This window comes from Pan paniscus, chromosome 8 (assembly GCF_029289425.2).
Source record: "Pan paniscus chromosome 8, NHGRI_mPanPan1-v2.0_pri, whole genome shotgun sequence".
Classification (NCBI taxonomy): Eukaryota; Metazoa; Chordata; class Mammalia; order Primates; family Hominidae; genus Pan; species Pan paniscus.
In genome coordinates this window covers 58362736-58376305 of record NC_073257.2, presented here as the reverse complement: position 1 = coordinate 58376305, position 13570 = coordinate 58362736, and the positions used below count along the sequence as shown (strand labels likewise).

The following is a 13570-nucleotide window of genomic DNA, read 5'->3' as shown; positions in this document are numbered from 1 at the left end:
ATTTGGATTGTCTTTAGTGTCTTGCCGTTAGAAATAGTGCTGCAGTGAATACCTTGTACATACATACTTATTTTTTGTTGTTGTTGTTGTTGTCTTTTAGAGGGATATTTCAGTTTTAAATAAAACAACTTGACTTCAGGAAGTATTCAAGTGTAACGTTACTGCTACTGATGGATTGTTCTGGGAATAGTGGAGGATGCAAAAGGCCAGTCTTGTGATCTAGGATAGTAATCTTTCTTTGAGTATTACGGGTCCTCTCAGTTCTGTATTATTGTTCTTCTAAAAACCACATTTATAGAGTAGCTTCTGTGTTTTCTAGTTTCACTCTGTTTAAAGTAGATTGAGACTTTAGGAACATCTGAAGCAGTCAGAGCATAGAATTCTATCTTTTTTTTTTAATTTAAAATTTTTTTTGTAGAGATGGGGTCTTGCTGTGTTGCCCAGACTGGTCTCAAACTCCTGGCCTCAAGTGATCCTTCTGCCTCAGCTTCCCAAAGTACTGGGATTACAGGTATGAGCCATTGCACCTAGCCAGGATTCTGGTATTTTAGTGTTGTTTTCTAGTCTTTTATAGTTGTTTTATATGTACTCAATTTGTCAAAAAATTTTAAGGAAAGTAATATGCCTGTATGGATGCTTTCCAAAGTATTCAACTTAGGTTTTATAGAAATAGTAACTTCTTACTTTTGTAGCCACATGTTTGTCCATTTGTGATCAGTTTATATAGTATTCAATTAAATTATACCATTGCAGAATGAGTACAACTGACATAAACAGGTTTGGAGATTAAACAATAGGTTTTTGATAATGTGCACAATTCAACTGGTAGTAGCAGAAATATGCACATTGTTAGAGAGTAGCTTAAATGTGAGCATTCTTTATTTTCTGGGCATTCACTAATCTATTTTAGGGACGAATGATAGCACCAGTTCACTTCTAAAATTTTCCAGTTCCTAGTAGGAGCCTGGCACTTGGAAGATGCTCGGAAAATTGGGTCAGACTATGAGAATACGTCCTTGTCCATTTGTTTGCTTAGGTTAAATGAATGAAATATTCTAGGTCTTCCCAAAGGGATTTAAAATAAACTAAAAATCTCTAAGACGTGATAGCTGACTTTAAAAACTATTCCTGATTTACATTTATATTACTTTAAATTTGGTCTTGGGTTATTATTTTGATGATTGACTAAAACATTTTTTTGCTTTTATTATAGTTTTTTCACTAAAAGATGTTTTCTAGGTGGAGAAAATTGAAAAGAATGGATTCCAGGATCATAAAGCAAATAATAGTTTGTAGTGGTTTTTTTTTTTTTTTAATTCTACCACCTGTATGCCAGTTAGTAATAAAACTACTAGTTTTTAATAGACATTAACCACCTTTGGGATTTCACCATGGGAAAATAGGAGCAGTATTCCTTTTCTTTCTTTCAGCTTGTTTAGTATGTATACATATCACAGTCAATGGTGCAGAAAGGTTAGGAAACTGGAAGGATACAAGGTTTAGTCATAAGGAAGCACAAATTCAAGTTCCTGGAATATTTTTACCCCTGCTCTGTATGGAACACCGTAGGGAATACTAAAGAAACATGATGGTACAGAAGACTGTAGGAATTGCTAAAAAATATGCAACACTCCAGGGATCATATAGCCTTTTAAGTAGGCCAGGCTTTGTACCCTGCAAGGAATGATCTAAACTATGTGATATATTGTATCAGTCAGAGTTCTCCAAAGAAACAAAACCAATAGGGTGTGTGTGTGTGTGTGTGTGTGTACAGATATACCTATATATAGATAGATAGATAGCTAGATAGCTAGATGAGATTGGGAGAGAGAGATTTATTTTAAGGAATTGGTTCATATGATTGTGGAGACTAACAAGTCCAAAATCTGTAGGGTGGGCTGGCAGGCTGGAGGCTCAGGGAAGAGTTGATTCTGGAGTTCAAGGCTGAAGGCAGTCTGCTGGCAGAATTCCCTCTTCTTCTGGGGGAGGTCAGTGATTTTTATATTGAGGCCTTCAACTGATTGGTTGAGGCCCACGCACATTATGGAAAGCAAGATATTTTACTCAGAATCCACCAATTTAGAAGCTGGGTGTGGTGACAGGCACCTATAGTCCCAGATACTTGGGAGGCTGAGGCAAGAGGATCACTTGAGCCTAGGAGTTAAGTCCAGCCTAGGCAACATAGTGAAACCCCATCTCCTAAAAAAAAAATTGCATCTCTTAAAAAAATGTTGAACTCAAACCAGGGGCAGTTGACAGAAACTCTTGGTATCCTTTCTGTGTATCTTCCCACTCCCAATCTGCACTGTGATTTTATGTTCTTAATGACAGACTTCTGACTTATGATAATGTTATGTGCACAGGGAGGGCCTGGTGAATATTTACTTTCTAGTTGTCAGAAGAATGAGACTAAAACAGTTTTCTTGTGCATATCTGTTTTGAGAAGCAGGTCTGGCATTACTCTCATTGTATATCTAGGAGAGGAAGTTTCAGCTGAGTCATGTATTGACCTAGAGCAGGTGGATCACTTGACCTCTCTGAGTGTTTCCTCGTCTGTAAAACGGGAATAAATACGGTCTTGCCTTAAAAAAAAGTCTGCCAATTTAAATGTCAGTCTTATCTTAAAAATACCTTCACAGAAACATTCAGAATAATGTTTGACCAAATATCTGGATATTGTGGCCTAGTCAAGTTGACATGTGAAATTAACCATCACTTACATTGAAGGACTGTTTTTAATGTGACTAATGTCCACCTGTAAAGAAATTGGGTAACTGCTATGGGTTGTAAGGAAGGGAAAGGGGAACATGTTTTGCTTGTAGAGAAGAAATGCTTTGAGGTGTGGTCTGAAGGCCAGGGAATTTTGGGCCTGATGGGCAAAGAGGAAAGAGCATCCCAAGAAGGTGGGACAGAATGAACAAGGGTAAGGTTGACCATGGCATGTACAGGGGTCCTTGAGAAGATTTGTCCTGCCTAGGCAGACATATCTCGGATGGTCAGGGGGTAAGGTGAGTAGTGAGGCAAATTCTGCTCTGGTTTTTCTGGTTTACTGCAGTATGTGGAGAATATGCTTGTTCCGGCCTGAGATGACAGCTGACTGGTGCAGAGCAGTGTGTGCCACTGTCCTTACATGCTGCATTGTACAATGACATGCTGAGAATTCTTTCTGCAGGAAGCACTTCAAATGAAGTACAATTGCCTTCGATTTTTCTGTTATAAACTTTGGCCACAGTTTCTTCCTCTGTCAGCCTACTAAAGATGCTTCACAAGATCCATGTGTTTGTTAAGGAACGTGAGATCTTCAAGAGGTATGGATTGCTAGAAGGAATTCTAGTCTCTAAACCTTGGGAATATTTTTGGATCTATTTATTAATGTTATTCTGTAGTAGAAATAGAGTTGAGCACCTTTTTCCCCGTATTATAAAGATCATAATTAGCTTTGAATTTATAATAGGTGTGAAAACACCTTATAAAAACACTCTACTGATAAAAACTATTATTATCAGAGGAAAAAGCAGCGAAAACATACGTGGTAAATTGTTACAAAACGGCTCCTAATGAATCACTGCCCCCTGTCCCCGCTCCCAGCTCTGCCGGTTTGCAGTATGACTTCACTTGTTTCTCCCATTGTCTTAGTCTGTGTTGTGCTGCTGTAACAGAGTACCTGAGATGGGATAATTAATAAAGTACAGAGATTTAGTTCTTACAGTTCTGCAGCCTGGGAAGTCCAAGGTTGAGGGGCTCACATCCGGTGAGGGCTTTCTTGCTGCATCATCCCATGGTGGAAGGCAGATGGGCAAGAGAGCATGTGCCTGGGATGGAGAGAAGGGAAGGAGGCTGAACTTATTCTTCTGTTAGGAACCCACTCCCATGATAACTAACCTACTTCCTCAATAACAGCATTAATCCATTAGCGAGGGCAGAGCCCTCATGGCTTGATCACGTCTTACAAGTCCCACCTGTCAACACTGTTGCATTGGGGATTAAGTTTCCAATACATGAACTTGGGGGACACATTCAAACCACAGGACCCATCAAGTGGTAGAGTCTCTTTTCCCCCTTCTTGACTTTGGTCTCAATCAGCAGACACAGTGCAAGCAGAGGCACCATGTGTAGTGGGTGAACTGTCTTGGGATGCTGCTGCCACCATGTGAAGAAGCCTAGAAGAAAAGGCCACATGGAGAAGGCCCTGCCTTCCCTACTGAGCCCAGCGAAGCAGCCTTTGTAGGTCAGTTAAGGGCAGCCGAAGAGCTGCCCAGCCAACCCATGGAATTATGAGAAATAGGAAATCATGGCTGTTCAAGCAACAAAGTTTTGGGTAGTTTGTTACATAGCAAGAGAAAATGGAACATCTTGTGATAAGTGGCTGGAATCCATGCCTGCAATTCTAATCATGGCTTCGTTACTGAGCCTTCAAGGAGGCAGCAAAGTAAACAGGTTTATTCTCTAATGATGTGCTGAATACCCAGGGAGAACGCTGGGCTGCTGGAGCCTTGACCTCTCCTTCATCCTCCTTTCGTTATCTATAGGGATCAGACACTGTTCTCTGCAGGGCAAGCACTGAAGAGCTCTTGTAGGAGCTCAAGAAGGTAGACTATTTCTTTTCTTTCCTTTTCTTTCTTTCTTTCTTTTTTTTTTTTTTTGAGATGGAGTCTTGCTCTTGTCACCCAGGCTGGAGTGCAATGGCATGATCTTGGGTCACTGCAACCTCCACTTCCCGGGTTCAAGCAGTTCTCTTGCCTCAGCCTCCTGAGTAGCTGGGATTACAGGCGCCCGCCACTACTCTCGGCTAATTTCTGCATTTTTAGTAGAGACAGGGTTTCACCATGTTGGCCAGGCTGGTCACGAACTCCTGATCTCAGGCGATCCACCGCCTCGGCCTCCCGAAGATTACAGGCATGAGCCACCGTGCCTGGCCAAACGCAGACTATTTCTGTGCTTGATGGATTGAAGGTGTTTTCCAAGTGTTGAAAACACCTGTTCTGTTTCTCAGAAGTGAAATGCTAAAAGAACCCTAACAAATCTTCTCTTTTCCCTTTTCTTAACTTTGAGTGTTTTCAGTATTTTTGCATTCTATTACCAAGGGAATACTGTGGCTATTCCATAATTTCCCTGAGATGCAAAATCTTTCAGAAAGCCCAGACATTAGTCCAGGCCCTTTTTCCAGTTAATTGCACCTGGTTTACCTAATTCACGTACCTGCCCCAGTGGTTGTACTGAGGTCTTCCTGAGTCATGGAAGGAGTCCTGATAGCATGCACTGTCTGGAGCCGAGTCCTGCCTGCCCCACATTAGCATCTCACTCTCATGCAGCTGTGGTGTCTCTCTGTTACTCTACTTCTGGGGATTCTAAATTGCATACACTGCCTTTCAGTCTACAGCCTGACTGCTCTGTCTTAGCCAAGCACTTGGATTTGGACAGGACTTCAGCATTAGGCTTTGTTGTTTTCCTTAGGGGCCCAGTTTTTATGGAATTTTTTCCTACTGGGTAGCATTGTTGGCACACCTTGAATCCATCCATTCTGCCGCTCTTGGCTTCAACCTCTGAGGTTGTGTGTTGGAAAATTACCTTGCATCTTCTACTAGAATAAAGATGAAAGAGCATAAGGATGTGGGCTATAGTTTTTAAATGCAGTGTTTCTTTTCTGTGGCTTGTGATACAAATTTGCAAGTGAACTCAAAATGCTACAGTTAAATATCTGCCATGAATTCAACCTAACTGTTTGAGGGGTATCTTAGTGCCTTAAAGTAACCCACTTTTGAAATATCTAATTTATTATCTTTGCCAAATTTTAGGCAGATATAACCATTGCTTTGGTTAAGTTGTCCCTCTGTATAGACAAAAAAGGCAACAAAAGGCCTGTCACTATTTAATACTTCAAATGTGAATTCCATGTTGTCTTCTATATCCATAGGGATTATAATAGCTCTTCTTTACTATAACTAAGACAGGAACATAATTATGTTTTATCTTAGTCCTTCCTGTAGCAGTGCCACTGTGAAATTAAAAAAACAAAAAACAAAAAAACTGCTACATATTTTAGGTTCACCTGATCGGTTGCTGCACGCTATCACATTTAGTCAAGCATAAGTTGTGCATTTTTATCCATTCTAACATCTCTGAAATTGGCACCTTGGAATCCCTGGTTAGTCAGGGGCAATTATGGTCTAGTTGCATAAAAACTTTTTGTTGACACCTTCTGTAAGGTCAAGCAAATGCTAGCAGCTGAGAGTCCTTGAAATATGGCTGTGAAAGCTTGGGCAAGTTGATTAATTTCTCTAAGCCATGCATGAAAGGGAGATAAAAGTTTCTCTCCCTCCTGGCACTGCTGTGAGATTTAAATGAAATATGCATGTAAAGTACTTAAGATTTACAAATGCTTTCATCTAGTTTTTTCCTCCATTACTATTGACAGGCAGTATTTTTATACTTTTTAGTTTCTTCATATACTTCATCTGTTTAAATTATTTATGCTTTGGATTTTATTTTCCACTTATTTTCAGCATTGCTTATTTATTATTGTTTTATTTAACATTTATTGTACCGTTTATTACCTCTAGTAATGATCTGAATTTTTTTGGTGGGGGACAAGGTCTTACTATGTTGCCCAGGCCAGTCTAGAACTCCTGGCCTAAAGTGGTCCTCCCACCTCAGCCTCCCAAGTAGCTGGGACTACAGGTACAAGCCACTGCACCTGGCAATGCTCTAAATTACTCTAGGAGATTTAAAAACTAACAAACTTCAGTCTTTTGTTTCTGGATAAACTTTAGTCTGTGGGATATGTTTGTAATATCTTATGATTTCTTCACTATTGGTAATTGCATATATATTTTCTGGTAGTTAACTTTTTTTTTTTTTTGAGACAGGTTCTCCTCCTGTCACCCAGGCCGGAGTGTAGTGGTACAATCTTGGCTCACTGCAACCTCTGTCCCCTGGGCTCAAGTGATCCTCCCATCTGTCGACCAAGTAGCTGATACCACAGGCATGCACCACCACGCCCAGCAATTTTTTTTATATTTTTAGGAGAGATGGGGTCTCACCATGTGGCCCAGGCTGGTCTCAAACTCCGGAGCTTAAGTGATCCACTCGCCTTGGCTTCCTAAAGTGCCAGGATTACAGGTGTGAGCCACCACTCCTGGCCTGCTTTATTCTTGTTGCATTAAAAAAATTCAGCTCATGACCGGGCGCTGTGGCTCACGCCTGTAATCTCAGCACTTTGGAAGGCCAAGGCGGGCGGATTGCCTGAGGTCAGGAGTTCGAGATCACTCTGGCCAAGATGGTGAAACCCTGTCTCTACTAAAAATACAAAAAAATTAGACAGGAGTGGTGGCGTGCACCTGTAATCCCAGCTACTCGGGAGGCTGAGGCAGCGCAATTGCTTGAACCAGGAAGGTGGAGGTTGCAGTGAGCCGAGATTGCACCACTGCACTCCAGCCTGGGCAACAGAGCGAGACCCTGTCTCAAAATAAATAAATAAATAAAAATTCAGCTCATTTTTATATTTTAAAATGAACTCACTGTTTTTAAAGCTAATAGTTTTAACAGGCCAAGCCCAAATAACAAAATTTGCATCAGACTGTTTTTTAGTGGGTAACATATGGAGACCTTGTGGTGTTTCTCTGTCATCTTCCCTGAAATTTCTCAGAGCTTTCAAGTTTAATTTTGGTCTTCATTTCAGTAAAAGGCAGGAGCAGGGCAATCTTTATAGCTTTATAGCTTAAGGTTAGCCTTGCTAACCAGTGGTTAAGTGAGAGTGAGACAGAAGGCGAGATGTGATGTGGCAGGGGGAGCCTTCTTTCCTGGCTGAGTGAAGGGAAGAAGGCTTTGAGGTGATACTAGTGCAGTAGCATATTTGGGCTCTCGTTCAGCTGTTGGATAGCAAGCTTCCATAACTTGCTATCTATCCAGCATTGGGTTTTTGACTCAAAGGTTGAAATTTCTCATCTGTAACTTAGGAAACTCAGGTTTTCCTCTGTCTTAAAATGCTTTGATCAGTAATTCTTAACTACTTATACTTGTCATCTTCTAAAATTATTCTTAAAGATACTTAGATTACATTCCACTATATTTGAAATCCATTTCAATTTTCAACTAAGTCTGAAATGGTCAATCTGCTGCAGATATTTAAAGATCAGTGGGTTTCTTCCCATCTGAAATGAATTGTACCAGGTTGACAAACATGAATTTTTGTTAGTTGTTTCCAAATCTCCACTAGGGTACTTGATCAGGATTTGAGACAGAGAACAGTGTTGCTTAATAGTTTGAGTTACAAATGAAATTCTCAGCCATTTTTGCCTGCTGTCTCAGGGAGATTGATCCAACCAGCATTTATTTAATAGATCTTATGTGATAAGCATTGGGCCACAGAAAGAGAGATACAAAGGTGAGCAAAATGAGATATGCTGCCTTTGGGGAGCTTACGGCTGAGTAGGGGAGAAAGTCATTAATTAAAGAACTCAATAAATGTAACATTCTAACTGTGAACATTGTTAATGAAGTAGAGGTTCTTCATTGATCCTATAAAGAACTATGAATGTGGAATTTCTTCTGTCAGGATAGTCAGATGATTGAGGAAGAGTTAGTTAGCCCAAAAGGGGAAGGAAGAGTGTTGCAGGCAGAGAATACCATATACATAGGCTGTGGTGGTAAGATGCTGGGAGGTCTGAGGGGACTGAAGAAACACTGCTGTTGCTGGACTGTAGAGAGAGGGGTAGTACAAAATGAGGTGGGATAGATAACATAGGGCCTTGTAAGCTGTATTAAATGAGCATCTTGTGGTATAATTTAGGCACCATAAAATTCACCTATTATAAGTGTACAATTCAGTGATTAATAAATTTGAAGTAGTGCAGTGTCATTGTAATCCAGTTAGAGACATTTCCTTTGCCCCCAAAGTTCCCTCTTGCCCATTTGCAGATAGTACCCACAACTACACCCAACATGAGGCAATCACTGATCTGCCTTCTCAAGACACTTTATAGAAACGGAATTGTATAATATATAGACTTTTGTGTCTGACTTGTTTCAATTTGCATAATCTTTGAGGTTCATCCATGTTGTAGTGTATATGATTGGTTTTTTCCTTTTAATTGCTGAATAGAATTTCATTGTATAGATAAGCCACATTTTTATCTATTCTTTAGTTGGTGGACATTTGGAATATTTCCAGTTTTGGGCTATTATGAGGAATGCTGCTATGCACATTCATGTATGTGTCTTTGTGTGGACATATGTTTTCATATCTCTTGGATGAATTCCAAGGACTGCAGTTCCTGGGTCATAGGATAAGTTTATGTTTAACTTTTTAGGAAACTGCCAGACTATTTTCCAAGTATCTATACCAATTTATATTCTCACCAGCAATACATGAGAGATCTAATTTTTTCTATATCAAACAATTAGTATTGACTTTTTGATTGGAGCCATTCTAGTGTTTTTGGTTGTAGCCATTCTAGTGGGGGTATAGTGGTATATCATTGTGGTTTTAATTTTTAGCATCTTTTCGTGAGTTTATTAGCTATTCATATGTCTTCATTATTTTATTTTATTTTTTAGAGACGGGGTCTCATGCTGTTGCCCAGAATGGAGTACAGTGCTGTGATCATAGCTCACTGTAGCCTCGAACTCATGGGCTCAAACGACCCTCTTGCCTCAGCCTCCTGAATAGCTAGGACTACAGGCACATATGAGAGCCAGGCTCTCATATATCTTCTTTGATGAAATGTCTGTTAATGTACTTTGCTTATTTTAAAATTATGTTGTTTGTCTTAACGTAGGAGTTCTTTATTCTAGATACAAGTCTTTTTTTTTTTTTTTTTTTTTTTGAGACGGAGTCTCACTCTGTCACCCAGGCTGGAGTGCAGTGGCATGATCTCGGCTCACTGCAAGCTCCGCCTCCTGGGTTCACGCCATTCTCCTGCCTCAGCCTCCCGAGTAGCTGAGGCTACAGGCGCCCGCCACCGTGCCTGGCTAATTTTTTGTATTTTTAGTAAAGACAGGGTTTCACCATGTTGACCAGGATGGTCTCGATCTCCTGACCTTGTGATCTGCCTGCCTCGGCCTCCCAAAGTGCTAGGATTACAGGCGTGAGCCACCGTGCCCGGCCAGATACAAGTCTTTTATCAGATATATGATTATCAAGTATTTTTTCCCCAGTCGGTGGCTTATCTTGAGTTTTATTAATGGTATCTTTTAAAGTGCAAAAGTTTTAAATTCAATAAAGTCTGATTTATCAATATTTTCTTTTCAAATAACATCTGCAAAGGTGGGCATTCAAGCCAAAGTTATGGATTAAGTCACCCAGGAAAAGGGAGCACAGAATGAGAATCAGAGAGGGTTAAATGGAACTTTGAGGAATCTCTGCGTACAATGTCATGCTATAGGGGATAGATCTGCAGAGGTGGAGATGGAGCAGGAGGAACACTAGGACGGTGTTATGTCATTTAAGTCAAAGAAAAGAGTATTTTAAGACTAGGAAGAGAGTAAAAGTATCAAGTCAAATAACATGAGGGCTGCAAAACAATTTTTAGGCTTAATATAGAGAGCATTGTAGACCTTACTGTACTGAAGCCAGATTGTAGTTAGTTGAAATGTGTATAGAAAGTGAAGAAATGTTGAATGTGAGTGTAGACCACCTTTTCCTAGAAGAGTAGGATAGATGGGACAGTAGTGGGATATGAATGAGGAGTCAAGTGAAGTTTTCTTGCCTTCTTTTTCAAATTTCTAATTAGACAATGTAACCTCTTTATTTATTATCTTAAATAATGATCCAGGAATAATGCCACTTTTGGAAAGTGTGTGGCATTAGATGTTGATCCGTTTAAGGTCACATGAGTCTCATACCTGTTATTCTTTTTATACTTTCTCACCATTGAATTCTTCAGAATACCTTCAAAATCTAAAAAATAAAAGTAATACGTGTACTAAAATACATGTAATAAAAGTAATACATTTCATTTTGAAAAATGAATTGCAAGCCCATACTCTCTTATTCAAAACTCTTGGATCAGAAATATTTTAGAATTTAGAAATTCTCAGGTTTTTAGGAAAGTAGTCTGCTACAGTACTCTGCTACATATACTATAAATTATCAGATACTCCCATCGAGGCTTGGAGTAAGATCCCTTACTCAAATGCGCTATTTCTGCATTGAAGTATATATAATATTTACACTAAGTAGCATAAGTATAGTTTTGAATAGCCTCCTGTCCGTTCAGGTCAGGTTTTGGCCCCAGGGTGTTCAATCAAGTCTTTTTTTTTTTGAGACGTCCTGCTCTGTCACCAGGCTGGAGTGCGGTAGAACGGTCTCGGCTCCCTACAAGCTTCGCCTCCCAGGTTCACACCATTCTCCTGCCTCAGCCTACCAAGTAGCTGGGACTACAGGTGCCCGCCACCATGCCCCGGCTAATTTTTTGTATTTTTAGTAGAGATGGGGTTTCACTGTGTTAGCCAGGATGGTCTTGATCTCCTGACCTCGTGATCTGCCCGCCTCAGCCTCCCAAAGTGCTGGGATTACCGGCATGAGCCACTGCGCCCGGCCTAGGAGTTCAATCAAGTTTTAGTGTTAAATAAGTAAAGAAAGGGTAGAGTGGTTTTTAAAAAATTTTAATTTTGGTAGTTTTCTGAATTTTAGAACTATGGTTAGGAGCTTGGTGTACCCAGTGTCCTAGAATGAAAAACAGTAGTCCTTTGCTCTGGCACAGTCCAAAGCATTGTTGTTGGAACGGACAGAATCTTCCCCATAGGCAGCCGCATGTGTCTTCTGAGAGTTGCTTCCATGTTTTCAAATAATAAGTTGATAAACATTAGCTATTATCTGTTGACTTACTTTTTTTACCCAACCTTCCTTCTTCCCATCCTCCCAATTTGGTTATGTCTGTGTTGCTTATATGATTGTAATGTTTATACCATTGTCCGTGTTGAAATTTGTTTCATTTTAAAGCCAAATTATTACATTGTCTTTCTTCTATAGTGTTTGTTGTTGTTAGTAATTGCTTTATATTTTCACTTGCATTTATTTAAAATTTTATTATTATTATACTTTAAGTTTTAGGGTACATGTGCACAACGTGCAGGTTTGTTACATATGTATACATGTGCCATGTTGGTGTGCTGCACCCATTAACTCTTCATTTACATTAGGTATATCTCCTAATGCTATCCCTCCCCCAGCCCCCCACCCCACAACAGGCCCCGGTGTGTGATGTTCCGCTTCCTGTGTCCATGTGTTCTCATTGTTCACTTCCCACCTATGAGTGAGAACATGTGGTGTTTGGTTTTTTGTCCTTGCAATAGTTTGCTGAGAATGATGGTTTCCAGCTTCATCCATGTCCCTACAAAGGACATGAATTCATCCTTTTTATGGCTGCATAGTATTCCATGGTGTATATGTGCCACATTTTCTTAATCCAGTCTATCATTGTTGGACATTTGGGTTGGTTCCAAGTCTTTGCTATTGTGAATAGTGCCGCAATAAACATACGTGTGCATGTGTCTTTATAACAGCATGATTTATAATCCTTTGAGTATATACCAAGTAATGGGATGGCTGGGTCAAATGGTATTTCTAGTTCTAGATCGCTGGGGAATCGCCACACTGACTTCCACAATGGTTGAACTAGTTTACAGTCCCACCAACAGTGTAAAAGTGTTCCTATTTCTCCACATCCTCTCCAGCACCTGTTGTTTCCTGACTTTTTAATGATTGCCATTGTAACTGGTGTGAGATGGTATCTCATTGTGGTTTTGATTTGCATTTCTCTGATGGCCAGTGATGATGAGCATTTTTTCATGTGTCTTTTGGCTGCATAAATGTCTTCTTTTGAGAAGTGTCTGTTCATATCCTTCACCCACTTTTTGATGGGGTTGTTTGTTTTTTTCTTGTAAATTTGTTTGAGTTCATTGTAGATTCTGGATATTAGCCCTTTGTCAGCTGAGTAGATTGCAAAAATTTTCTCCCATTCTGTAGGTTGCCTGTTCGCTCTGATGGTAGTTTCTTTTGCTGTGCAGAAGCTCTTTAGTTTAATCAGATCCCATTTGTCAATTTTGGCTTTTGTTGCCATTCCTTTTGGTGTTTTAGACATGAAGTCTTTGCCCATGCCTATGTCCTGAATGGTATTGCCTAGGTTTTCTTCTAGGGTTTTTATGGTTTTAGGTCTAACATGTAAGTCTTTAATCCATCTTGAATTAATTTTTGTATAAGGTGTAAGGAAGGGATCCAGTTTCAGCTTTCTACATACGGCTAGCCAGTTTTCCCAGCACCATTTATTAAATAGGGAATCCTTTCCCCATTGCTTGTTTTTCTCAGGTTTGTCAAAGATCAGATAGTTGTAGATATGCGGCATTATTTCTGAGGGTTCTGTTCCGTTCCATTGGTCTATATCTCTGTTTTGGTACTGGTACCATGCTGTTTTGGTTACTGTGGCTAAGCCTTGTAGTATAGTTTGAAGTCAGGTAGTGTGATGCCTCCAGCTTTGTTCTTTTGGCTTAGGATTGACTTGGCAATGCAGGCTCTTTTTTGGTTCCATATGAACTTTAAAGTAGCTTTTTCCAATTCTGTGAAGAAAGTCAT

At 39.9% G+C, this 13570-nt stretch overlaps 1 protein-coding gene across 9 annotated transcripts in view; it reads left to right on the top strand.

Moving 5' to 3' along the window:
* MARCHF8 (membrane associated ring-CH-type finger 8) overlaps positions 1–13570 on the top strand; it is a 139161-nt gene that overhangs the window by 42238 nt on the left and 83353 nt on the right. For 2 of the 9 annotated variants that reach the window (XM_055092700.1, XM_055092699.1), the window contains exon 2: positions 419–511. The exons of 5 other annotated variants lie outside the window; for them this stretch is intronic. The gene's annotated coding sequence lies outside the window, so the exon portion shown is untranslated. Of the gene's footprint in view, positions 1–418; positions 512–3055; positions 3309–13570 lie in introns of those variants that run through there. 2 more of the 9 variants (XM_063607366.1, XM_063607364.1) reach the window with 2 other exon arrangements.